At 48.5% G+C, this 24,085-nt stretch overlaps 1 long non-coding RNA gene across 1 annotated transcript in view; it reads left to right on the forward strand.

Annotated features, from left to right (window-relative positions):
* LOC144488469 (uncharacterized) overlaps positions 1-22,615 on the forward strand; it is a 36,129-nt gene extending 13,514 nt beyond the window's left edge. Inside the window, exons 2-3 of the long non-coding RNA XR_013496581.1 lie at positions 9,217-9,291; positions 21,808-22,615. This is a non-coding gene — a long non-coding RNA (uncharacterized LOC144488469). The remainder of the gene's footprint in view (positions 1-9,216; positions 9,292-21,807) is intronic.
* The last annotated feature ends 1,470 nt before the right edge of the window (positions 22,616-24,085 follow it).

The raw sequence follows: 24,085 nt of genomic DNA on the forward strand, positions 1-24,085 counted from the left end.
CACCCACCCTCCCACTCTTGGGCCTGCCCGCTTGCTCTCATGCCCACCCACTCTCATGCCCATGCCCCGTTGCGCCCGCTCGCATACGTATATACAGATATATATATCTTCCAAATATTAATGTTGTACATTAATAATCCAGTTATGTATTGTTCTTATCCAGTACGGAGTTTAATATCATAGAATCCCTACAGTGCAGAAGGAGGCCATTCGGCCCATCGAGCCTGCACCAATCACAATCCCACTCAGGCTCTATCCCCATAACCCCATGTATTTACTCTGCTAAACCCCCTGACACTACGGGGCAATTTAGCATGGCCAATCCACCTAACCCGCACATCCTTGGACATATATTAGTGACAATTATTTTGTGACATGGGAATTTCTGGTTGGGCCAACATTTATTGCCCATCCCTAATTGCCCCTCGAGAAGGTTGTGATGGGCTGCCTTCTTGAACCACTGCAGTCCACGTGGTGTAGGTGCACCCACAGTGCGGTTATGGTGGGAGCTCCAGGATTTTGACCCAGCGACAGTGAAGCCACAGTGACATATTTCCAAGTCAGGATGGTGAGTGACTTGGAGGAGAATCTCTAGGTGGTGGTGTTCCCATGTATCTGCTGCCCTTGTCCTTCTAGATGTGAGTGGTTGTACCTGAGCTGATTGGAAGAAGCAGGTGGTAGGATGGAGAGAGAAGCTGAGCTCTGGAACTGTTGAAGGTTAGTACAAATGGCGGCACGGTGGCACAGTGGTTAGCACTGTTGCCTCACAGCGCCAGGGATCCAGGTTCGATTCCCGGCTTGGGTCTGTGTGGAGTTTGCATGTTCTCCCCGTGTCTGCGTGTGTTTCCTCCGGGTGCTCCAGTTCCCTCCCACGGTCCAAAGATGTGCGGGTGAGATGGATTGGCCATGCTGAAATTGCCACTTAGTGTCAGGACGACTAGCTCGTGTAAATGCATGGGATTATGGGGATGGGGCCTGGGGTGGGATTGTGGTTGGTGCAGACTTGATGGGCCGAATGGCCTCTTTCTGCACTGTAGGATTCTATGAAACCAACACAACAGGGCTCAAATAAACAGGCCGAGAGACAGAGGGCATCAGGACAAAGAAGGGCACAGAGAGGGCAGCGTATCAGGATGCGAGGAGAATGCAGAGAAAGGCAAGACATCAGCACCCAGGCTGCAGTCCACTGTGAGCTTGAGTTAGAAGGTGCCAGATATTTGCTTTGTAAACACAAACAGATTAGCATTACTCAAGCTTTAATCGTCTTAGTCTGGTGTATCAACAAGGAATAGAATGAGTTGCGATCGAACTGTGAAACTCTCCTTGCACACTGGAGAGGTAAACTATAATAAACGGCGCAGTGTCGCCAATCTGATCAACACAGCCCCATTTACTCTTATCAGTGAGCGTGGCCGTACAGCCCAGATATTACAACAGGGACCACACTTCATTGGCTGTCAAATGCTTTGATCCTGAGGTTGTGAAAGGTGCTATATAAATGCAGATTTGTTTTCTTTTATTTGTTTGTCATGAGTTTGGCAACGTCAGGTCAACCTCTGTAAGCAACACGGGGCGGCACGGGTGGCACAGAGGTTAACACTGCTGCCTCACAGCGCCAGGTACCCGGGTTTGATTCCCGGCTTGGGTCGCTGTCTGTGTGGAGTTTGCACGTTCTCCCCGTATCTGCGTGGGTTTCCTCCGGGTGCTCCGGTTTCCTCCCACAGTCCAAAGATGTGCGGGCTAGGTGGATTGGCCATGCTAGAGTGCCCCTTAGTGTCAGGGGGACTAGCAGAGTAAATACGTGGGGTTATGGGGATAGGGTCTGGGTGGGATTGTGGTCGGTGCAGACTCAATGGGCTGGATGGCCTCCTTCTGCACTGTAGGGATTCTATGATTCATACCCCGAACAGGTGCCAGAGTGTGGCGACTAGGCGATTTTCACAGTAACTTCATTGCGGTGTTAATATAAGCCTTACTTGTGACACTAATGAATAAACTTTAAAAATTAAGCTGGCAACAACTCAATGCTGTGCCAACTCAGGGGATGTTGTGACAGGTGACCAAAGAGCTTGGTCCAAGGGGACATTGTTTAGGAGCTGAAGCCGTTTGGCGAGGGAATTCCAGGGCTCAGTGCGTTGGCAGCTGAAGAAGGGGCGACTAACGGTGAAGTGGTGGAGATCGGTGCTGCGCAAAGAGGCCAGAAGTGGGGCATCCGCAACTATCTCAGAGGGTGGAGGGGCTGGAGGAGATTGCAGAGATGGGCGGTTGGGGTGAGGTTGGCGGATGGAGTGAATGAGAGAGGCCACGGGGGGGGGGGGGGGGGGGGGGTTTGAAAACAAGGATCATTGAATCAGTGAATCCCTACAGTGGAGAAGGAAGCCAGTCGGCCCATCAAGTCTGCACCGACCACAATCCCACCCAGGCCCCATCCCCGTAACCTCACATATTTACCCTGCTAATCTCACTGACACCAAGGAGCAATTTAGCCTGGCCAATTCACCTAAACCGCACATTCTTGGAGTGTGGGAGGAAACCCGGAGCACCCGGAGGAAACCCACGCAGACACGGGGAGAACGTGCAAACTCCACACAGACAGTGACCCGAGGCCGGGAATTGAACCCGGGTCCCTGGCGCTGAGAGGGAGCAGTGCTAACCCACTGTGCCACCGTGCCGTCCTCGATGAGAATTTTAAAATCTATGCATCGGTGAGCTGCAGGCCCAGTGAGCACAGGGGGGTGAAGGGAGGGCAGAGATCTCTCTGAGTGCCGCGGGGCTGGGCATCTCAAAACCAGGTTGTTGCCGGAGCAGAAGGCAATGTAGGTCAGCGAGTAATCCTCAATCTGCTGTTTTAATGAGGCGTTAGTCTCATTATGAGGCTTCGCTCCCATTAAAATACCACTCAGAGAACTGCACTCTTTAATGTGTTATATACTCATCCGTTAAATATCACCAGTGGTTATGACATATCGCCCATCTCCCCTTGGTGCAACTTCTGCGTTTGCTCTCTTGGATGCTCTCTGCTAGGGGATGTTAATGTTCTCCTCTCTTAAGGTCAGACAGACACCCTCAGAGGGAGTGTTACCTTGCGAGGGCACCATGCAGGGGTTTGATTGAGGTCGGGCCCTCCCGTGTTACTGGACGCTGTAATGTTGGTGCTTGTAGAAGAAATCCGAAACCAGCGCCCATTCACATACGGATAGCATAAACCTCTGCTGATTCGCTTTGCTTTTAGCTCTGACGAAGGGTCATCTGGACTTGAAACATTGGCTCTATTCTTTTGATTTGACTTACTATTGTCACATATGTTAGCATACATGAAAAGTATTGTTTCTTGCGCGCTATACAGATAGAGCATACCATTCACAGAGAAGGAAAGGAGCGAGTGCAGAATGTAGCGTTACAGTCACAACTAGGGTGTAGAGAAAGATCAACTAAATGCGAGGTAGGTCCATTCAAAAGTCTGATGGCAGCAGCAGGGAAGAAGCTGTTCTTGAGTCTGTCGGTACGTGACCTCAGACTTTTGCATCTTTTTCCCGACGGAAGAAGGTGGGAGAGAGAATGTCCGGGGGTGCGTGGGGTCCTTGATTATGCTGGCTGCTTTTCCAAGGCAGCGGGAAGTGTAGGATGGGAGGCTGGTTTGCGCGATGGATTGGGCTACATTCACGACCCTCTGTAGTTTCTTGCAGTCTTGGGCAGAGCAGGAGCCGTACCAAGCTGTGATACAACCAGAAAGAATACTTTCTGTGGTGCATCCGTAAAAGTTGGTGAGAATCGTAGTGGACATGCCAAATCACCACCTCCCCAGCTTCTGCTGTTTTCCATTTGATAAGTTGGGTTTCGTGCAGGACAGTGGAGAGCAGCGGCAGATTAAGTTGGAGCTTGATACAGTGACAAATCCCCACCTTGCGTTGGTAATGGAGAGTTGTTTGCCAATTAAATTATGGAACTTTGACCTCCAGGTGGGAAAACCGGGTCAGTTCTTTCCCCCTGCCCATTATCTGTGAAAATAATCAGTTGGTGGGGGACGGAATGGGCTCTGCTAAGTATGGGCGCGCAGGGCGATCCAATAACCTGGGAGCAGACTTTGCTTCTTGAGCAACCTACAAACCTCGCAGGGGATGGGTAACAGGAATGAGGCCCCATTCGTTGCCAGGTCAGGTAGGTGAAAGCTGCCCACCTCTGCCTGGTTGAGGGATCATGTATCTCTCTCTGTCCATTGTCTTCCGGTCAAGATCTTTGCAGGCCTGGCAGCTGCTCACAGAGATCACTTGCAAAGGCTGTGCTGCAGTGAGCTATGGGACCTGTTGCTCGTTGACTCATCATCATCCCCTGAACTTGCATCAGCTGCTCGCAGCTTCACATCAGCGACTAACCGCAGTGTCACAGACAACCTTCGAAAATGGCTTTAGAGCCAGACGCTACAGTTCATTTCATTTAAAAAAAAAAAAATTATTCTTTATTTATTTTATTTTTTATTTATTTATTGGTGTCACAAGTAAGGCTTAACACTGCAGTGAAGTTGCTGTGAAAATCCCCCAGTCGCCACACACTCCGGCGCCTGTTCGGGTAACACTGAGGGAGAACTTAGCACGGCCAATGCACCCTAACCAGCACGTCTTTCCGACTGTGGGAGGAAACCGGAGCACCCGGAGGAAAACCCGCACAGACACGGGGAGAACGTGCAGACTCCGCACAGACAGTGACCCAAACCGGGAATCGAAACCGGATCCCTGGCGCTGTGAGGCAGCAGTGGCTATGCTAAGTGGCCGTGGGGTGGCCTGATCGAGGTGTTTAGAATGACAGAAGTATTCGGTCAGGTGGTTCTGGAGAAACCATTCCCTTTGGCAGCGGGGCATTGTGGGCCGACCGGGTAGGCAACATCCGAATATCACAGCCACGCTGTTTAGGAGTGAAATCAGGAAGCACTTTCCACGAAGCGGGTCGCAGGAGAGGGGGACGCTCCCCCACAAAGGGGCAATTGAAATGTTAAAGACTAAAACGGATGGCTTTCTGTTTGGGATAGTTATTAAGGGATGCAGATCAAAGAATGGGTGGAAGTGGAGATGAGGTTTAGATCCAGCATTGAAAGGCCGAAGGGGCTCAAGGGGCTGATTGGCCTCCACCTGCTGTTAATGTTCATAGAATCCCTGCAGAGCAGTAGGAGGCCATTCGGCCCATTGAATCTGTACCAGCTCTCATAGAATCCCTGCAGAGCAGTAGGAGGCCATTCGGCCCATTGAATCTGTACCAGCTCTCATAGAATCCCTGCAGAGCAGTAGGAGGCCATTCGGCCCATTGAATCTGTACCGGCTCTCATAGAATCCCTGCAGAGCAGTAGGAGGCCATTCGGCCCATTGAATCTGTACCAGCTCTCATAGAATCCCTACAGAGCAGTAGGAGGCCATTCAGCCCATCGAGCCTGCACCAGCTCTCAGAATCATAAATCATAAATTTTTCATTACTTTGTGATTAAAAGAACCCACACAGCCACAGCGTAAATCCGAACCTGCATAATTGTTGGATTCTTGCTTCTGATTTTAATCCCTATGGTGCAGAAGGAGGCCACTCAGCCCATCGAGTCTGCACCAACTCTCCCAACAGAGCAACCCACCCAGGCCCTATCCTGTAACCCCAGGTACTTGCCCCGCTAATCCCCCTAACCTACACATCTTTGAAAACTTTAAGGAGCAATTTAGCATGGCCAATCAACCCAACCCGCACATCTGTGGACTGTGGGAGGAAACGGGAGCACCCGGAGGAAACCCACGCAGAGAATGTGCAAACTCCACACAGACAGTGACCCAAGCTGGGAATCGAACCCGGGTCCCTGGTGCTGTGAAGCAGCAGTGCTAGCCACTGTGCCAGCGTGCCGCCCACAGAGCAGTGAAGGGTTGCCGCCACCTTTACTCTGTCTGGTCTATTTGTGACTCCTTGCGGAATTGCCAGTACCCTCGGGGCATTGACAGTGTTGCCCAGGAACAGTTAACAACAGAAAAAGACACATCTGAGGACATTTATATTGGTTTAAGGCACATAGAACTCCTTTCTCTTCTCGCTTTGTGTCCTTCCCCCTCCGACTCGTGCTTTGTGCCAGGGGTAGTGTCGAGCGGATCTGGAAATTAAAAGTGGAGAGTACGAGAAGGTTTGAGTTAAATGTAACAAGCTTTTTTTTTTCTTATAACCATGAAAAATTAATAACCCATTAAATGAGCGTTGAATTATTAATCCACACCATCAAATGTCTGCTAAGATAGCACGTTCAGCCTGCATGCCCTCTCTTTTATTTCAGTCCCATTAAGAATTACTCTGTCAAATCACACTTAACCTTTCAAGCTCTGAATCTCCAGTTGCCCTGAGGAGTGACCCTGGGCTCATGTTAAGTGCGCTCCCTGGGCAGGGGAGGTGGCCAGCAGTGATGTTAGTGCCAATCCCGGGATTCTGTCGAACCTGGGTTCGATTCCCGGCTTGGGTCACTGTCTGTGCGGCGTCTGCACGTTCTCCCCGTGTCTGCGTGGGTTTCCTCTGGGTGCCCCGGAATCCTCCCACAGTCTGAAAGACACAGTAAGAAGTCTCACAACACCAGGTTAAAGTCCAACAGGTTTATTTGGTAGCACGAGCTTTCAGAGCGTTGCCCCTTCATCAGGTGACAAATGAAAGACATGCAGGTTAGGGGGACTGGCCATGCTAAATTGCCCCTTATGGTGTTCAAAGATGTGTAGGTTAGGGGGATTAGCGGCATAGGAACGTGGGGTTAGAAGGATTGGGCCTGGGGGGGGTTGCTCTGTCTGAGAGTTGGTGCAGACCCGATGGGCCGAATGGCCGCCTTCTGCACAGTAGGGATTTATGATTCTATGAGAGCTGCTGCAGACTCGATGGGCCAGAAGCACGGTGTTGTTGGCCATCCATCCATTTCCTCCTCCATTCTCTACCTGCCCACTCACTCATTCACTCGCTCAACTGCTCTCCTGTCACTCCTGGTTCGCCCGGGCACCCCTTATCACCAGCCGCTCACTTCCTCCGGCTGCCACACGTAAAGAGCTAGGAGAGAGCACCTGGGGCAAACCTGGGATTGGACGGTGTGAAGAGTTCTACGGTCGAGCAACCATTAGACTCCAGGGGGGGACCAAGACCAGTGTGAGTGCAGCAACAATTTGCCTTGGCTCCGTATATTCACAGATTGTCAAATCTCCCACGGCATTGCGTTATGGTTCAGAAACTCCAAAGTGTTTTACAAAGCCCGCCTGAATCATAAGTTTTGCGTTTTGAATTTGCCTAGGATAAGCACGAGATGTTTCACTTCAGGTATGATTCAAATGACCCACCAGGGAGCTTTTATCAAAAAAAGTTAATCAAGAATATAGTTAACATATACGGACCAAAAATTAACAATATCTTTTATCAATTACAAGTGAAAGCAAAACGACAATAATGTATAACCCTTAACCAATATATATCAGATGTTCCAATCAAAACCAATATCCAATAAATATAAAACCCTTTAAACAGATTTATCACTGCACAGGGTAAAGCTCACATGATTTTGGAATCCAGTTCTGCTTGCCTTATGGTCCCAATCTTGTTTCTGGAGAGTCTATTTCCCTTTCCCTTTTCCAAATGTCCTGCACCCCCTTGCTTAATCACGGATCCATCCAACTCCTTTTTAAAACTTCAGATAATTAATCTTTTCCAGCTAACAGTGTGTTCTATAAATAATCATAATCAACATCACCAGTCTTGGAGAAGATCCTCTTTTGTAGTAAAACCATTGGCGCGTTCTCCATGAATATCTTACGATTATCATAGAATCCCTACAGTCCAGAAAGAGACCATTCGGCCCATCGAGCCTGCACCAACAAGAATCCCACCCAGGCCCTATCCCCGTAACCTCATGTATTTACCCCGACAACCCCCCTGACACTAAGGGGCAACTTAGCATGGCCAATCCATCTAACCCGCTCATTTTCGGACTGTGGGAGGAGACCGGAGGGCCCGGAGGAAACCCACGCAGGCACGGGGAGAATGTGCAGACTCTGCACAGGAAGGAATTGAACCCGGGTCCCTGGCGCTGTGAGGGAACAGTGCCAACCACTGTGCTGCCGTGTCGCCCTTAACTACCTTCCCCCATTGTGTCTTCTCCTTCACCTCCACTGGGTTCTCCCAATGTATTTCTCCCACATCAATTTTGTCATTGTCTTGAGGTTACATTAAGTCACAAGGAAGTAAGCCAGAAAGATCCCACAGCCACTTCCTGGTCTGTGCTGACTTAGCGATGGTCCAATCTGCCTCAGCGGTCACTGGGTTAGGGGAGCAAAAAATTGGCCGTTGTTCTTTTTCCATCTCAGTTGCTACCTGGTTGATGTTTGCACTGGAAGGTATGCGTGCACTGAAATTCGAGTAAGCGCATGGTTAAGGGTCAGCTGTCGGGGTTCAATGCATGAGGCGTGACTATTGGTTACAGAAGGTGCAGCTGAAAGTGACCTTCTGAAATGGATCCGAGGAAAAACCTCCTTGAAATAAGTGGGAAACACCCCACCCTCCCTGTTTGACTTAAGGTGGAGATGCCGGCGTTGGACTGGGGTGGGCACAGTAAGAAGTCTCTCAACGCCAGGTTAAAGTCCAACAGGTTTGGAGGGCCGAAGGGCCTGTTCCTGTGCTGTAATTTCCTTTGTTCTTTGTTTATTTGGAATCACGAGCTTTCGGAGCACTGCTTCTTCATCAGGTGAGACTGGCCAACTCGCCTGTTTGACTTACCTGAGCTTTTAGCTTCATTACAATTTTCCCAAAGGTAGGGGAGTCTAAAACTGGAGGTTATAGGTTTGAGGGGAGAGGGATACAAAAGGGGCAATTTTTTCACACACAGGGTGGTGAGTGTCTGGAACGAGCTGCCAGAGGCAGTAGTAGAGGCGGGTTCAGTTTTGTCTTTTAAAAAGCATTTAGATAGTTACATGGGTAAGATGGGTATAGAGGGATATGGGCCAAATGTGGGCAATTGGGACTAGCTTAGGGGTTCAAAAGAAAAGGGTGGCATGGACAAGTTGGGCCGAAGGGCCTGTTTCCATGCTGTAAACCTCTATGACTCTATGACAATTGCCTTATAGTAACGGTGGTGCAGCCAATATAAAAGGATGCGACTAAGATGTATACAGCAGCCGCAGTCTGCTTCCTCTAACCTGACATCTTGCTTTTTCTCTCCCTCTCTGTAATATTCTTTTAAAGGTTACCCAAACTTTGTCGCAACGTACGGTCGTGGATACCCGGGATTCGCGCCAAGCTACAGCTACCAGTTCCCAGGTACGTGGACCCTTGATTCTATCTCGCAGCAGCCACCTGATCCTTCTATTCCCCCCACCCTGCCCCCGCCACCCCACCCCCATCACCGTGCTCAGAAAGTGCGTAACAAAACCACGCTCCCTTCCTACCACTTACCATGGGGTTTTTTCCCCCCAGTTCCTTGAGAGACCCCGGTGGTTATTTGTAAGCCGCTAGGTGGTAAAATGTAGGAGCAGAAAATATTCTTTCCATTCGAGGTTCTGAGTCATATTGCCTGCTGGGAGAATGGGGCAAATAACTTTACCCCCCCCCCCCCTCCCTCCCTCCCCCCATAACCCCAGGGTAAGTCCCTCGACGCCCTGAGAATGTGATGATGGCGAGTCAACCACAAGCAGCGGGCTTGCTCAGCCACTCCAGAGGGCCACGATGTGGAGATGCCGGCGTTGGACTGGGGTGGGCACAGTAAGAAGTCTCACAACACCAGGTTAAAGTCCCAACAGGTTTATTTGGAATCATGAGCTTTCGGAGCACTGCTCCTTCGTCAGGTGAGTGACTCACCTGATGAAGGGGCAGCGCTCCGAAAGCTCGTGCTACCAAATAAACCTGTTGGACTGGTGTTGTGAGACTTCTTACTGTGCCTACTCCAGAGGGCAGCAGTTAAGAGTTGGCCACATCTGCAATGTGGAACTGGAGTCCGAATATGGGCCGAACCAGTTGACGGCAGCAGATTTACTTTTCCACGGCGCTCCGAGGTAGATCTCCACGGAAGGCTGACACATTGCATAACCAAGACACAGATTCATTGTCAATACGTTGGCTGTCCGGTCACGTTCTCATTCAGCCTCCCCTTACTTAAGGCAAGTCCAGTCATGATCCAGTATGGTTGGAGGGGCCAAGTGGCCATCTCCAGCTCTTCTGTCTCTTAAATTACTAACCCAAATTTGGGACCAGTTTAGAATCATAGAATCCTACAGTGCAGAAGGAGGCCATTTGGCCCATCGAGTCTGCACCGACCACAATCCCAGCCAGACCCTATCCCCATGCATTTACCCTAGCTAGTCCCCCTGACACTAAGGGGCAATTTAGCATGGCCAATCCACCTAACCCGCACATCTTTGGACTGTGGGGAGGAAACCGGAGCACCCGGAGGAAACCCACGCGGACATGGAGAGAATGTGCAGACTCCACGCAGACGGTGACCCAAGCTGGGAATCGAACCCGGGTCCCTGGCGCTGTGGGGGAATGCAGTGCTAACCACCGCGCCGCCCAGCTTGTTTCCAGTTCGCTTCCATCGTGTCGAATTCCGACGTTTCCACTCATTCACATTCTGCAGAATTCCTAATGGACAGCAGAGAACTCATCTACAAAATGCTCTGATGTCTCTTCCATCAGTGCTCCCCACAATCAGTACAGTCACTCCGCAACCACTGTCGCCTCGAGGCAGCCGGATACATTAGGCTTTTAATCACATTGTGTATGTTTTCTGATAGCGTGTTAGAATCGGAGTGAGTGATTAAGTGACCATGTCGCTCAGAGAGACATGCAGTCTACTTATTTTTATCTGCACTTTACGGACATCAGAATCTAACCAGGGCCACTTCTCGGCGTGATGCATTTATTAGGATTCGGCAGGGCAGCACAGCTGAATTAATTTTGTAATAAGCATTCCAACATTTTTTAAGACTACATAACGGGGTCGGAGTGGCAGAGTCAAAGCAAAGGAGGGACCTCTGTCTGAAAGCCAAATTCGACGTCGCCACGGTTCACGGTTCAGTGTTGTGTTTTTGGAGGATGATTATTCTGTCCCTGGTGACATGAGGAGCAGATGCCAAATTGAGGAAAATTATTCATGAGAAAAAAATGTTGTTCTGCCAACTCACACATCGAAGGTCCAGTTAGTTAGGCCAGCAATGAGGTCACTCAAGACCATCCAATCAGTTTGGCAATACTACAATGGACACAGAAAGCGCTAGCAGTGCTGGCTACATCTGTGGAGAGAGGGACCGAGTTAACGTTTCGAGTCCAATGTGACTCTTCTTCAGCGCACTGATGCAGTTTGGTGAGGCTATCCAGCTGTAATTAAATGTAAAACCCATTAACTGCTGACTCCCAGAATATTCTACGATTTACATCAATTGCTCAGCTCTTAAGCTTAATAGTCACCACCCACCTCTTTGCAAATTTCTGTTTGAATTGGTTAGATTTGATTTATTATTGTCACATGTATTGGGATACAGTGAAAAGTATTGTTTCTTGCGCGCTACACAGACAAAGCATACCGTTCATACAGATGGAAAGGAGAGGGTGCAGAATGTAGTTTATTAAAGTTTATTTATTAGTCACAAGTAAGTCTAACATTAACACTGCAATTAAGTTACTGTGAAATTCCCCTAGTCTCCACAATTCGGCGCCTGTTCGGGTCAATACACCGAACCAGCACGTCTTTCAGAATGTGGGAGGAAACCGGAGCATCCAGAGGAAACCCACGGAGAACGTGCAAACTCCACACATTCAGTGACCCAAGCCGGGAATCGAACCCGGGTCCCTGGTGTTGTGAAGCAACAGTGCTAACCAGTCATAGCCAGGGTGTAGAGAAAGATCAGCTTAATGCGAGGTAGGTCCATTCAAAAGTCTTGACAGCAGCAGGGAAGAAGCTGTTCTTGAGTCGGTTGGTACGTGTCCCCAGACTTTTGTATCTTTTTCCCGACGGAAGAAGGTGGGAGAGAATATGTCCAGGGTCCTTGATTATGCTGGCTGCTTTTCCAAGGCAGCGGGAAGTGTAGACAGAGTCAATGGATGGGAGGCTGGTTTGACTGATGGACTGGGCTACGTTCTCGACCCTTTGTAGTTTCTTGCAATCTTGGGCAGAGCAGGAGCCATACCAAGCTGTGATACAACAAGAAAGAATGCTTTCTATGGTGCATCTGTAAAAGTTGGTAAAAGTCGTAATGGACATACCAAATTTCCTTAGTCTTCTGAGAAAGTAGAGGCATTGGTGGGCTTTCTTAACTATAGTGTCGGCATTGCAGGACCAGGACAGGTTGTTGGTGATCTGGACACCTAGAAACCTGAATCTCTCGACCCTTTTTATTTCGTCCCCATTGGAGTGGTTCCAATTAGCCTGTAACCGGAATGATGGACCAGACTTGGGAAGGATCAAGTGAAATGTGTGTCAACGGGAGTTGATTGGAGGACCAACCTTCTGTGTGCCCTCTCTGGGTAAAGGTGCTGCAGCTAACCAGTGGCTTGACACTCACAGGTAGTTAGCTGAGCTCTGTGTAGAGTCCTGTGATGGAAGATTTGAGCCCAGAGGTCAGATTATGTCAGTGCCGTCAGCTGAATGACCAAATGTAGAGTCATCGAGGTTTACAGCATGGAAACAGGCCCTTCTGCCCAACTTGTCCATGCCGCCCTTTATTTTTAAAACCCCTAAACTAGTCCCAATTGCCTGCATTTGGCCCATATCCCTCTATACCCATTGTACCCATGTAACTATCTAAATGCTTTTTAAAAGATAAAATTGTACCTGCCTCTACTACTACCTCTGGCAGCTTGTTCCAGACACTCACCACCCTCTGTGTGAAAAAATTGCCCCTCTGGACACTTTTGTATCTCTTCCCTCTCACCTTAAACCTATGCCCTCTAGTTTTAGACTCCCCTACCTTTGGGAAAAGATATTGACTATCTACCTTGTCTATGCACCTCATTATTTTATAGACCTCTATAAGGTCACCCCTGAGCCTCCTAAGCTCCAGAGAAAAAAGTCCCAGTCTATCCAGCCTCTCCTTATAACTCAATCCATCAATTCCCGGTAGCATCCTGGTAAATCTTTTCTGCACTCTTTCTAGTTTAATAATATCCTTTCTATAATAGGATGGCCAGAATTGCACACAGTATTCCAAGTGTGGCCTTACCAATGTCTTGTACAACTTCAACAAGACGTCCCAACTCCTGTATTCAATGTTCTGACTGATGAAACCAAGCATGCCGAATGCCTTCTTCACCACTCTGTCCACCTGTGGCTCCACTTTCAAGGAGCTATGAACATGTACCCCTAGATCTTTTTGTTCTGTAACTCTCCCCAACGCCCTACCATTAACTGAGTAAGTCCTGCCCTGGTTCAATCTACCAAAATGCATCACCTCGCATTTGTCTAAATTAAACTCCATCTGTCATTCGTCAGCCCACTGGCCCAATTGATCAAGATCCTGTTGCAATTGGAGATAACTTTCTTCACTGTCCACTATGCCACCAATCTTGGTGTCACCTGCAAACTTACTAACCATGCCTCCTATATTCTCATCCAAATCATTAATATAAATGACAAATAACAGCGGGCCCAGCACTGATCCCTGAGGCACACCGCTGGTCACAGGCCTCCAGTTTGAACAACAACTCTCTACAACCACCCTCTGGCTTCTGTCAAGAAGCCAATTTTGTATCTGGGTACCGGTGAAATCCGTAACGTTGAGTATAGCGGATGCTTCCTCTTGTGGGACATTCTAGGACGAGAGGTCACAGTCTTAGGATAAGGGATAGCAAATTTAAAGCAGAGTTGAGGAGAAACTACTTCTCCCAAAGGGTTGTGAATCTGTGGAATTCGCTGCCCCAAAGTGCGGTGGATGCTGGGACAGTGAGTAAATTTAAGGAGGAGTTAGACAGATTTTTAATCGGGAATGGGGTTGAAGGGTTATGGGGAGAAGGCAGGAAAATGGGGATGAGGAGCATATCAGCCATGATCGAATGGCAGAGCAGACTCGATGGGCCGAATGGCCTAATTCTGCTCCTATATCTTATAAACTTATAAGGTGGTCTAGGTCGAGATCGCTGGCCACTGCAGCAGGTCAGTGGGCTTGGGATGGACCAGGACCGGAATGTTCCGACCCCTCCCACTGGTGGTGTCCTCCGATCCTGCCAAAGGCAATGAATGAGTGAAAGGCTTGCTGCACCCGCTCGCCGCAGGGGGGGAGCCCCCAGAATTTTCCAGCCCAAATGAGGCTGTGAAGATCACTCGCTTCCAGTGATTGGCTTGTCCCTTTCCGCAGTGGGTGGCAGGTTTCATTTTGCCATTTGCCATACACACATTGGATTTTTGTTTGTCATGAGTTTGGCAACGTCAGATCAACAACCTCTATAAGCAACATGGGGGTGGAAAGGTGGCACAGTGGTTAGCACTGCGGCCTCACAGCGCCAGGGACTCGGGTTCAATTCCTGGCTTGGGTCACTGTCTGTGCAGAGTCTGCACGTTCTCCCCGTGTCTGTGTGGGTTTCCTCCGGGTGCTCCACTTTCCTCCCACAGTCCAGAGATATGCCGGATAGGTGGATTGGCCACGCTAAATTGCCCCTTAGCGTCAGGGGACTAGCTAGGGTAATTGTATGCGGATAGGGCCTGGGCGGGATTGTGGCCCGTGCGGGCTCGATGGGCCGAATGGCCTCCTTTTGTACTGTAGAGATTCTATGATATATTCAATGTTGACATACTTTTGATTGACAAGGGAGTCAGAAGTTAGCAGGGGGACGGGTGGACAGACAAGAAAGTGGAGTTAAGGCCACAGTCAGATCAGCCACGATCTTATTGAATGGTGGGTGGAACAGGCTGGAGGGGCCGAATGGCCTGCCCTTGCTATTTCTTGTGTTCCCATTGGTGCATCCATCAAGGTTGAGGCTTAGTTCATTCAGCCATAAATGATGGAGTAATAACAATAATACCAGATATTATTCCATATATATAAAACTCCGTATATGGAGTTTAAAGGTGAAATCTGAATGAAATCACTTCCAATCGGTCAGCTGGTACTTGGCAATGGGCTGTCCTGCTGGAACTGTTCCTATGGAGACAGGAAACCCAGCAGGAATCAAACACACTCCCAGGGCGGGGAGCTGGAGTTTGTTCCGTCAACCCAGAGCTCAGTATTTGTGGGAATGTGCATAGACTTGGAACAAGCAATCCCGTGACTCTGGAACTTAGGACTGAGCTAACCCTCCGAAGTGGAATTCTTTCGATTTGATTTATTATTGTCACATGTATTAGTATACAGTAAAAAGTATTGTTTCTTGCGCACTATACAGACAAAGCATACCGTTCCTAGAGAAGGAAAGGAGAGAGTGCAGAATGCAGTGTTACAGTCATAGCTAAGGTGTAGAGAAAGATCAGCTTAATGCGAGGTAGGTCCATTCAAAAGTCTGACAGCAGCAGGGAAGAAGCTGTTCTTGAGTCGGTTGGGGTTCGTGACCTCAGACTTTGATCTCTTTTTCTCGATGGAAGAAGGTGGAAGAGAGAATGTCCGGGGTGCGTGGGATCCTTGATTATGCTGGCTGCTTTTCCCGAGGCAGCGGGAAGTGTAGACGGAGTCAATGGATGGGAGGCTGGTTTGCGTGATGGGACTGGGCTTCGTTCACGACCTTGTGTAGTTTCAGGACACTGCTCCTCGTGTGATGCTGTGGCTGACTCTTTGATGCAAAAATACACTTGCCTCTGTAAACTCGAGCAAGGAGATGCAATCTCCTCAAGTTTTTCACTCCTGCGTTTAGTTACGTGTGCTCCAACCTGAAATACAATGTGATAACATCTTCCTGGAGTTGAGAGGCGCAGCATGTGCCCACTGAGCGCTGTATGCCAGGGATGGTTAACCTGTACTGACGTATTGCAAAATGGTGAGGAAACACTCGGGGAGATCTGAAACACAAACCAGGTAATGCTGAATGAACTCAGCAGGTCTGGCAGCATCTGTGGAGAGAGAAACAGAGTTAAAGGGCAGGACTTTACAACCTCGTTCGTCTTGAAACCGTAACGTCCCGCCCAAGGTCAACGGACCTTCCCATTTGACAAAGAGCTTTGACAAAGGGTCACCTGGACTCGAAACCTCAGTTCTTTTCTCTCCTTACTGAGAGAATGCTGAGATTTTTTTTCCAGCATTTTCTCTTTTGGACCTTCCCATTGTTCTAAGCCCCTCGCCCGCTCCGATTCCCGTGGCGGACTTGGGCGTTAAAATTCCGGCCAAGGTTTCGATTCCATGTGACTCTTCTTCAGAGTTAAAGAGAGGGAGGAATGTGATGGATTTTATATTATGCCAGAGGGGGTGGAGTCCTTACAAGGATGTGGGTGTGAGGTGCTGGAGTCAAGGTAGCCCTGGGAGTCGGTGGATTTGCACTGAATATTGGTGGTTAGTCTATCACTGGAAATGGAGACAGAGAGGTCAGGGAGGGGAAGGGAAGTGTCAGAGATGGACCATGTGAAGGTGAGAGAGGGGTGGAAATTGGAAACAAAATCAGTAAATTTTTCCGGGCCCAGACAAGAGGATGAGGCGACACTGATACAGTCATCAATGTAATGGATAAAGAATTGCAGGAGAGGGCCTGCATAGGACTGGAACAAGGAGTGTTCCACATACTCACAAAGAGACAGGCATAACTGGGACCCAAGCGGATACTCCTGGCCGCACATTTCACTTGCAAGGAGTGAGACAAGTTAAAGGAGAAATTGTTGAGTGAGAGAGCAGGTTCGGCCAGACGGAGGAGAGTGGTGGTGGATGGGGATTGTTCAGGCCTCTGTTCAAGGGAGAATCGGAGAGCCCTCAGACCGTCCTGGTGGGGGATGGAGGTGTAGAGGGATTGGGCATCCATAATGAAGAGGGGGTGGTTTGGGCCAGGGAACTGGAAGTTGTTGATATGACATGGGGCATCAAAGGAGTCATGGATGTAGGTGGGAAGAGACTGGACAAGGGGATAGAAGATGGAGTCAAGATAGGAAAAATTGAGCTCTGTGAGACAGGAACAGGTTGACATGATGGGCCTACCGGGATAGTCCAGTTTGTGGATTTTGGGAAGGAGATAGAAGCGGGCTGTCCGGAGTTGGGAGACTAGGAGGTTGGAAGCTGTGGAGTGAAGATATCCAGAAGCGATGAGGTCTGTGACAGTCCTGGAAACAGTGGCATGATGTTTGGTGATGGGGTCGCAGTCAAGGGTGAGGTAGGAGGAAGTGTCTGAGAGTTGGAGCTCAGCCTCTGCGAGGTAGATGTCAGTACGCCAGACAACAACAGCACTGCCCTTGGTGGCGGGTTTGATAACAAAGTCAGGTTTAGACCCGAGAGAGCGGAGTGCAGTAAGTTCAGAGGGAGACAGGTTGGAGTGGCTAAGTGGAGCAGAGTAATTGAGACGGTCGATGTTGCGCCGACAGCTCTCGCTGAAATCAAGAGCAGGTAGGAGGCCGGAGGGAGGGGTCCAGGTAGAGGGCGAATGCTGGAGGGGGCAGGGGTGAAAGGATCCGCTGCTGAACGGGGCAGGGGGGAGGACTCCTGCCCAAAGATGTGAGCGCGAGGGCGGAGACGACGGGAGAAGAGTTCAGAATCCTGCCTAGCCCGAAATTCATTGAGGTGAGGGTGCAAGGGGGTGAATCGGAGTCCTCTCCTGAGGAGATACGGGGAAACTGAGAGATCCACTTGCCCACAGTGATAACCATTCCAGCAACAATGGAATGAGTTAAACTCAAATGACATTGCTAGGGCTATCTTAATGCTATCCCATAGGTAAACAGTATTAACCCATTCCGCGGTACAGAGCCTGTAACAGTTTTAACATTCTGTTTGTGCCTGGCGGTAACCATGAGACAGTTGTGAGATGTAATTCTGGATTCGACAGGGCACCTTGTGACAGTACTTGTTATAATCCCTGATTCTTAAACCTCTCTCTCAATTTGTCTTCTGTAGACTCTTGTGGCATACTTTAAAAGAATCATAGGATGGTTATATGATGCGTGGAGGGCATTTGGCCCATCAAGCCCATGTCAACCCTCTGCCAGAGCAATTCAGCCACTCCCCTCTCCTCCCTTTCCCTGTAGCCCTGCTGATTTTTTTTTTTCCCCCACTTGGTGCTGATCCAATTCCCATTTTTACAGTCAGGTACTCCAGATCGTGACCACTCCTGGATCCTCATGTCACCGTTGGTTCTTTAAGTCTATGCCCTCTGGTTCTCAACCATTCGGTCAGTGGGAACAGTTTCGCTCTATCCACTCTGACCAGAACCCTCAGGATTTTGGACACCTTCAGTTGTACAGGGCATTGGTGAGACCACATCTGGAGTATTGTGTACAGTTTGGGCTCCTTATTTAAATACCTTAGCAGTTCGGAGAAGGTCTACTGGATTATTACCAGGAGTGGACGGGTTAGAAACATACATAGAAACATAGAAAACTACAGCACAAAACAGGCCCTTCGGCCCCACAAGTTGTGCCGAACATATCCCTACCTTTTAGGCCTACCTATAACTCTCCATCCTATTAGGTCCCATGTACTCATCCAGGAGTCTCTTAAAAGACCCTATTGAGTTTGCCTCCACCACCACTGACGGCAGCCGATTCCACTCGCCCACCACCCTCTGTGTGAAAAACTTCCCCCTAACCTTTCCCCTGTACCTACCCCCCAGCACTTTAAACCTGTGTCCTCTCGTAGCAGCCATTTCCACCCTGGGAAAAAGCCTCTGAGAGTCCACCCGATCTATGCCTCTCAACATCTTATACACCTCTATTAGGTCCCCTCTCATCCGACGTCTCTCCAAGGAGAAAAGACCGAGCTCCCTCAGCCTATCTTATGAGAACAGATTGGCGAGGTTAGGTTTAATTCCACCAGAGTTTAGAAGAGGATGAGGTGACCTTTAAGATCCTGAGGGGTATTGACAGGGTGGATGTGGAGAGGGTGTTTCCTCTTGTCAGAGAATCTAGAACTCGGGGTCACTGTTTAAAAATAAAGGGTCACCCATTTAAAACAGAGATGAGGAGATTTTTTTCTGAGGGTTTTTGATTTGATTTATTATTGTCACATGTATTAGTATACAGTGAAAAGTATTGTTTCTTGCGCGCTATACAGGCAAAGCATGCCGTTCATAGAGAAAAAAGCGAGAGAGTGCAGAATGTAGTGTTACAGTCATAGCTAGGGTGTAGAGAAAGATCAACTTAATACGAGGTAGGTCCATTCAAAGTCTGACAGCAGCAGGGAAGAAGCTGTTCTTGAGTCGGTTGGTACGTGACCTCAGACTTTTGTATCTTTTTCCCGATGGAAGAAGGTGGAAGAGAGAATGTCCGGGGTGCGGTCGTGAATCTTTGGAATTCTCTTCCTTGAATGGCAGTGGAAGCAGTCTTTGAATATTTTTACGGCAGAGCTGGATAGATTCTTGATTAGCATGGGGGGGCGGGGTGAAAGGTCATTGGGGGGTAGTCAGGGATGTGGGGTCGAGGTTACAATGAGATCAGCCATGACCTTATTGAATGATGGACCAGGCTCAAGGGGCTGGGTGGCCTACTCCTGCTCCTAATTTGTGTGTTTGTATAATCCTCTGTTCCTCTCTCTCTCTCCCTCTCATCTGTTTAATTAGCCTCCCCTTCAGTGCACTTATTCCGATCTTCTCATCCACTCTTTGCGGTGGTGCCTTCCACATTCTCACCACGCTCGTAGTTTTAAACTTCCCCTTAATTCTTGACTGGAATTGTTAGCGATTACTCGTACTTGTAAACTAAAGTAAAGTTTATTTATTAGTCACAAGTAAGGCTTACATTAACACTGTGTCTGGTCACCCTATTGAAGAAAGGATATTATTAAACTAGAAAGAGTGCAGAAAAGATTTACTAGGATGTTATCAGGACTTGATGGTTTGAGTTATAAGGAGAGGCTGGAGAGACTGAGGCTTTTTTCTCTGGAGTGTAGGAGGCTGAGGGGTGATCTTATAGAGGTCTATAAAATAATGAGGGGCACAGATCAGCTAGATAGTCAATATCTTTTCCCAAAAGTAGGGGAGTCTAAAACTAGAGGGCATAGGTTTAAGGTGAGAGGGGAGAGATACAAAAGTGTCCAGAGAGGAATTTTTTCACACAGAGGGTGGTGAGTGTCTGGAACAAGCTGCCAGAGGTAGTAGTAGAGGCCGGTACAATTTTATCTTTTAAAAAGCATTTAGACAGTTACATGGGTACGATGGGTATAGAGGGATATGGGCCAAATGCGGGCAATTGGGATTAGTTTAGGGGTTTTAAAAAAAAAGGGCGGCATGGACAAGTTGGGCCGAAGGGCCTGTTTCCGTGCTGTAAACCTCTATGACTGCAATGAAGTTACTGTGAAATTCTCCTAGTCGCCACAGTCCAGCGCCTGTTCGGGTCAGTTCTGAAGCAGAGTTTTGGACTATGGGGAAAGAGGTGACAGAATCCAGAGAGGAAGGCGACTCCCGAGGTAGGGCAGACTCATGGTTGAGTGTTTAACTTTTGTTTCCGGGGCCGAGGCTGACTGGGGAAACGCGGGGTCTGGCGCGGGTGCATTATATTTCCGACCTTGGTGTGCCTCTGAAGGCTGTCAATCAACCATGTGGGCAGGCTGGAATCCACAAAGCCCCTGCGAGCTTGTGATCCAGGCAACACCCACGGAGATAGCTGACATCATTGAAGAGCAGATGAATGCAGTGAGGCTTTCCGTCGCTATTTATAGCTCAGTAACAGGCGGAGGCAGATTCTAAAAAAAAATCTGCACGTACGATTTTATTGTCTCGAGTGTGGGTTATTTTTGGATGTGCTTCCGAATTTGAATCAGAGAAAATTATAGGTTCTTGAAGCCTCAGACGGGAGAGAGAAGTGGATAATGTGCAACGGAAGGAATGACTTCACTGCCAGGGTTTAAATCCCCTTTAATTACTGCCCTATCATGTCATGACATGCACATTCTGATGAATGGCTGTGTGCGTAAGCCGTGCTGTCTCTGAGATTGTTCGCTATATTAGCTCCAACCTGCTGTCAGGTTAAAGAAAGAATCACTGTGAGCGCCTGTGCTTTGATGTTGTGCTGATGACATATCACACACAGACACACACACACAGTCTCACACACACACACACACAGTCTCACACACACACACACAGTCACACACACACAGTCATGCACGCACACACACATAGACACACAAACACACATAGACACACCCACGCGCGCACACACAGTCACACACATACACACATAGACACACACACATACAGTCATACATACACACAGTCACACACAGTCACACACATACGCGCACACACACAGTCACACACATACGCACACAGACATGCACAGACACACATGCGCCCACGTGCACATGCCCGCACGTGCACAGGTGCATGCACACAGACACGCTCACATACGCTCACAGACACACATGCTCACACACACACACGCGCGTGTGGCTGTATGCTTTGCTGACAGCACAGTGGCAGGAACCCTGTACTTGCCCTTGCTCCCAATAGCCCAGTGTCTGCAACACCCATTACGCATGTGTGAGCCCAACCAGGAAACATCTCTTCATCCTCTCCTCGCTCTTTATTGGCTGTTTTTGATTTTGTGCTGTACAACTGAATGAGCCTCATTTATATTTGGCTACTTATATTTAATTTTTAATTATATTATGAATAATCATCCACCTTTGATTTACTTTTTATGGTTTCTTTTTTAATTGCAATTTCTTTGGGTTCTTTTTTATCCTTTTGGGGTGTCACATCATTAATTTCTTTTCTTATTTCACTTTTCAGACTGTTTCCAGATTTCACAAGATATTATTTTTATCAACTAATTTTTTTTTCCCTTTTGCAAATTAGCACGGTTTCCTGCAGTGTTAATAAGAGCCTGGGTATCTGGCTGTGATTAATTGTTTTTTTTTTGCTATAATTATCACTAATAACTGCCTGAGCCCATCACCTCATTTATATTTATATATATATATTTTTAATTATTTTTTAAAACACATTCCATCAGCTGTCCACCATTCTGCTTCCTGCATGATTTAGTTGCTTTGTCTAATTTAAATGCTTGCTTTATATTTTGTTTCCCTTGTATTGTACAAACAGTTGCTTACATGTCACTCTCTCAGTCCCGTGAGCTGTGGACAGGACAGCGCTATCTATTTTTAGCCTTTGTTGAATGATTCTCTCCCCCCAACCATTCCCTTCTCACAAGATTTTCAGTTTTTTAAAAAAAAAGAACAATTTTTATTTTTCACGGTCCCTGAAGTTAAATAAAATGGCAGCTGTACATTAACTGCACCACAGTCTTCTGAGATTTGTTTCTACTAGGTCAGTAGTCAGCACTCCGCCACAGGGTGGGGTGGCGCAGTGGTTAGCACTGCTGCCTCACAGCGCCAGGGACCCCGGTTCGATTCCGGCCTCGGGGTGACTGTCTGTGTGGAGTTTGCATATTCTCCCCATGTTTGCGTGGGTTTCCTCCGGGTGCTCTGGTTTCCTCCCACAGTCCAAAGATGTGTGGGTTAGGTTGATTGGCCATGCTAAAATTGCCCCTTAGTGTCCTGGGATGCGTAGATTAGAGGGATTAGCGGGTAAAATATGTAGGGCTATGGGGGTAGGGCTTGGGTGGGATTGTGGTCGGTGCAGACTCGATGGGCCGAATGGCCTCTTTCTGTACTGTAGGGTTTCTATTATAGTCCAAAGATGTGCAGGTTAGGCAGATTGGCCATATTAAATTGCCCCTTAGTGTCCAAAGATGTGCGGGTTTGGTGGATTGGCCATGCTAAATTGCCCCCTGGTGTCCAAAGATGTGCGGGTTAGGCAGACTGGCCATGGTAAATTGGCACTTAGTGTCAGGGGGCTTAGCAGGGTAAATATGTGGGGCAACAGGGATAGAGCCTGCGTGGGATTGTTGTCAGTGCAGGCTCAGTGGGGCCGAATGGCCTCCTTCTGCACTGTAGAGATTCTGTGAACAACTTGTAGTTATATAGCGCCTGTAACATCCCAACGATGCCTCACAGGAGTGTTGTCAGGCAAGTTTTGACACCAAGACACTTTGGGCGGTTTAAGGTCAGGCGATCGAGGAGCACAGTCAAAGAGGGAGGGTTTAAGGACCACCCACCAGTTCTTGCACCCAGTTTGGGACAGCGTCTTTCCACACCTGGAATGCTGCTGGTTTGTCACCAAATCTGAATCAACTGATAATCGGCTAGTTAGAGCCAGCCAGGGTGGGGTGGGGTGGTCTGGATTCGACCAGTCATCCTTCATTGCCATAACAACTGCACAACAATGGTCTCTTGGCAACCCCAGACCAGGGAAGGGGATCATTCCTTCCCCTAAAGAGTGTGAGTGTGGGTTTCGATGGTGAGGCCCTCCGTTGTCGAGCAGCTTCCCGCCGCCCACTGCCTGGGCGCAAGTGACTAATGGCCACCGGGGCAAAATGCCCAAAGAGTGGTTGGACCTGTGGGACTGCCAACCTGACATGAGCACAGTAAGAAGTCTCACAAAACCAGGTTAAAGTCCAACAGGTTTATTTGGAATCACGAGCTTTCGGAGCGCCGCTCCTTCATCAGGTGAGATGAGGCCCAGAGAAACCTCAAGAAGGAAGGTGGGCAGGTGAGGTGGGGGGGAGGAAGGGAGGGAGCAGGTTAAACATCCGTGGTGGGAAACTCAGACCCCGTGTAACCAGGAATTGTGCCACAATCTTCAGGGACTTTTTAAAGAGTGAAAACAAAAAAAAAGGCACTACATGAAAATCTGTGAGAAGTGTGACGTGAGCTTTTTTTTAAAAAAAGAGAGGTCTCCCTTTTCTTGGCTTCACCTAGGCTGTGCGTTCAATCGCTATGGAAGTTGTTAACCAGACTGTAAAACAAGATGGCTGCTTTGCTAACCATGATCCTCTTACAGTGACACTGCCTCCTTTGACAATGCATAGGTGATTAAACATTGTCACAAGCAGAAGAACTTGTGACAGTATTTTTTTTTAAAGTCTAGGGCAAGTGAGCAAATAAAATAAATTGGACTAAAGCCACCCATATCCTGAGCAAAATCTGTTTTTGTTTTGGGTTGG

Source organism: Mustelus asterias, unplaced genomic scaffold (assembly GCF_964213995.1).
Source record: "Mustelus asterias unplaced genomic scaffold, sMusAst1.hap1.1 HAP1_SCAFFOLD_1598, whole genome shotgun sequence".
NCBI classification, from domain to species: Eukaryota; Metazoa; Chordata; class Chondrichthyes; order Carcharhiniformes; family Triakidae; genus Mustelus; species Mustelus asterias.